A 4295-nucleotide genomic window follows, 5' to 3' on the forward strand; every position below is an offset into this window, starting at 1 on the left:
ACGGCGCAGTGCGTCCACATGACCACAAGGGGGCGCTGTGCCGATAGAGCGCAATAAGCTCACCTAATAAGGAGAGGTTCTGTGCTGTAGATACAAAGTGACAATCTCAAATACTTTTCTTATATAATCATACACTAATGTTATTTCGATTGCAAACTTTTTATAAGCGTGTTGTTTTTTACCCACAACCTGTATTTATCGTTCATAAGAAAGGCTGCTGCGTCTTTTCCTATACAGACTCGGCACCCTCTAGCTTAAATTATAGTTAGTGATAAATGTTAGTAGGTAAGGTTTCATAGCCTGTAACAACATAGTTAAACCAGTAACTGTATCCTGTATTTGCTGTAAATGTTGAATCTAAATGTAAGTAGCTTTATGTGAAAGTGCTGCAATCAATATCTACTAATAGCAGGGCAATCTTAACAACATTATGGGCCCCCTGGGCAATGCAGCACCGGGCCCATATATATATATAATCATCACTGTATTTGACACTGACTTGACCAGACATTGACTGAGCGATTATCAACAGATAGATTTAAGGTCGAACAATCTCTGAATAATGAAATGGAATTTATTTCATATTGTAATTAATGTGTGTTATAATTAACTGTATGGTAAGTCAATATTAATTGTCATGAATGCCGTAGCCATACTTGGAAATACCCATACCAAACCAATAGCTAAGCTAAGTAAAGAAAAGACTAGACACATCTTCAGTTTTCAGAAGTTCGTGAAAATGAACAAGCATAAATTGATGAGAAACTAGTTCAGAAAAATGAGACTGATGAGCTTCATGATGTGGCATAGATTGTGTTCAATATGTCATTTCCCACACATTTACATAACGCTGTTTTACAACGTGTTAATGGCTTTTGGAGCAACTGCTGGTAGCTGCAGTTGCATCAAAAATTAAAAACTGTTTAATGTAAAAATTAGTAAACCTATTTAACTCTTGGACTAAACACTTTAATTACTTTATGAATAAACTACACTTTTTAAAAAAAAATAAATGAAAAAAAACCTTTATTTAGATAGCAAATACACACAACTAAACAAGTTAAAATAGATAACAAATAACTATTGGGCAACCAAGATTTTCTTTGAGGGTACAACACTGTTCTGTGTTAAGTTCTGGGCATAAGAGGTTATAAGGGCAGGGATAGGGCCTTTTAATCAGAGGGCTTACGTGCTTGATTTTGGGGTGCAACAAACAGCCATGACATTCACACTTGACCATGTACTTGTTGCCCATCATGGAGAAAATATATGACATAGGGGGAAATTCAATTGGGCTGCGTTACTCTAGGAATAACGCGGCCCGCACAGTATTACCATTACTACAGTAATTATAATGCAGATTTTTGCACACGAGCAAAAATCAGCGTTAAAATTACCATACTAACAGTATGGGTGTAGTACGTATTCACGATGCTGTAAACACAGCGACATGTGAAAAACACAGACTTACGTATACACAGACACAGCACAGTTCTGATGTGAGGTGATCCCGATACTTTAAAAAGACGTGACTTTGAACCCCGACTTGCATCTTTAAAGCGGCAATGCAACGGACCCGGCGTACAATCAAGTAATGTAAGTATGAACTTTCTCGTCATTTTAAAGTGTCGGGCTCTCCTGACATCGGAACTGTGCTGTGTCTGTGTACACGTAAGTCTGTGTTTTCACATGTCGCTGTGTTTTCATGCGGATTATTTATGTGGCTGTAAACACGGTCGGTAATTACAGCATCATTAAAGTGACTACCACCCAACAGTATTACCAACTCACTATTACCATAGTAACGGTAATAGTGCGCAGGCCACTTTATTCTCCCAAATAACATGGCCAATTGAATCGGGCCCACAGCCTCTCCGGAAAACAATGACATAAGGCTTTTTTTTTTTTTTTTTTTTTAACTCTAAGGGAGTTCCCATTGCCACTCATGAAGGCCCTGGGAGTCAAAGGTAATATCAATCAGCCAATTGTAGATGGAAAAGACCATACTCTTGGAGAGCGGGGAGTGTAAGAATAACCGTTCCAAAAAGGTAAGGGCCCGCAGAGTATCTGCCAGGGGGAGGGACATGAGAAAGTGGAAAATTTTTAAAAAGAGGGGGCAGAAAGAGGAATATTTGTGTTGTATATCCGAAAGGGAGGCCCAGTTACTGTCAGTAATCAGGTCATAGGTCACCCTAATCCCATCTCGAATCCACTTTGTAAAGTGGGGGAAAGAATGGTTTGGAGAAAAAATTGTGTTGTTCTAGATTGGTACCAAAGGGGAAATAGGGGAGGACAATTGAAATCTGGACCTGCAGAAATCCCAGATAGATAAGCAGAATGATAGGGAGTAACATAAGGTTTTTAAGGACTAAGTTTGGGGCGGGGGTTCTCCAATTTTTGGAGTTTTGAATTTACCACTAGTAACAGGAAAGTTCTTGTCAGGATCTGCCTGCAAGTTTATGCATTACATGCTGCTTTGCCTGGCAGCTCCAAACGTTTGTCCTTATTATTGTATTGCAGCAGTACCTCTGATTACCAGAGGTGCTGCTATTGTGCCTTTCTTGTATGCACCTGGGTTTGTTCTCATTTCCTCTATGCATACCTGTCTCTCCCAGCATTCATTGCTGATTATTGATGTTACACTCTGTGGTCGCTTCCTCCTGCTGTGCTCCTGGGTTTATGCTGCTTGAGATCTCTACTTACATTCTGCTGACCTGTTTCATCTGTGAACCTGGTATTTACCTCTGCATTTCTCTGTACTTGCTATCTGGAATCTTTCCACACCTCCTGTTTAACTGCAACTGCTGTATACCTGGTAATTATTGCAAGTTCATTATTACATCATGTGTTCTGACTCTTCAGCAATAAACTTGAATGTTTTTTCACCTTATTCATGGCTCCTTAGCTGTATTCCTGCATTGATTCGTGACAGTACTGTTCACTGTTTTGGATCTTGGAATGTTCATTGCATTCTAGAGTATTGTTTTCTTGTGGTGATTATGATGTAATGTGGTGCTTTGTGACAACATCTCTATACCTAAACCAGCAATGAGGCTGAATGCAGTGCAAGGTTATCCTCTCCCGGGATGTGTGCAACTTTATGCAGTCTGCATAGATTTGGGACTGGGAAAAGGAGGAAAGCGAAAGGCTATGGTTACTGCAATCTGAAGGGCTGTTGCCAAGAGGCACTCACCGGGCACAGTGAGACCTTTGCTCCTTGAGGATCTGCCGACACAGAGGGACACCATCACCCAGCCAATAAATCACTCCCACCAGTCTGAGTCAAGGTATATTACAAAGAAGACCTCAGGATCACACATATTGACTCCAGCATGACTTTGACGGTCTCTGTAATGAGGTATGGTACATGTGCTCCTTTGACAAGGAACAGATCTTCACAATGAAGTGGGTTGATGAAGAAAAAAATCCATGTACTCTATCCTTACAACTGAAGGTGGAAGAAGCTTTCCGGTAGTATGAAATAAATAAAGCCTGCCAATTTACATCTTCTGTGGTACTCCTGAGAGGCCTGGAATGCCGTGCTCTGAAGACATAACGTCCGTCTGTAAGAAAGTGGAGAAAACTGTACTATGCAAGTGGGCATGCTTTCCATTTCAAGAGATTTCTTAGACGAGCACCCTGCGCCATCTGCACAGGATATGGGGGCTTGGATGCAAGTGTTATAAATGTATGTACTGTAAGCTAACGGTACATAAGAATTGCCACGCGTTTGTCATGACAGAGTGTGTGTGGGCAGCATAAAATTGCTGAACCATTCATACATGTAGAGCTATCAGACATGGCTCCTCATCAACATCCAGAGGCTGCTGTCCTGAGTCACAGTAATGTACACCAGGATGGGGAAGAGGCTCGGAACAGCAGAGAGCGATAAAACCCCTTCCATCCTGGGCTTGCAGGATTTTAACACAGTCAGTGTTTTAGAAAGAGGAACCTACGGAAAGGTGGTGCTGGTACAGTTTGAGAAGTCCAGAAAAATCTATGCTATGAAGGTGATGATAAAACAACCGCCTGATGGGGATGACAATATGGACTGGGTGCACACTGAGAAGCGTGTTTTCCAGCTATGCTCAAACCACCCTTTCTTTGTTGGATTACACTCCTCCTTCCAGACCGAAAACAGACTCTTCTTTGTCATCGACTATGTGAGCGGTGGAGATCTACGTTTTCACATGCAATGTCAAAGAAAGCTTCTAGAGAAACATGCTAGGTTTTATTCAGCAATAATCAGCCTGGCCTTAAACTACCTACACAAGTGAGGTATTATTCATCTCTGA

The 4295-nt window shown here is 41.1% G+C and overlaps 1 pseudogene; it reads left to right on the forward strand.

Moving 5' to 3' along the window:
* The first annotated feature begins 1991 nt into the window (after positions 1-1991).
* Positions 1992-4295, forward strand: LOC142108992 (protein kinase C iota type pseudogene; annotated as a pseudogene).

This window comes from Mixophyes fleayi, chromosome 12 (genome assembly GCF_038048845.1).
Source record: "Mixophyes fleayi isolate aMixFle1 chromosome 12, aMixFle1.hap1, whole genome shotgun sequence".
NCBI classification, from domain to species: Eukaryota; Metazoa; Chordata; class Amphibia; order Anura; family Limnodynastidae; genus Mixophyes; species Mixophyes fleayi.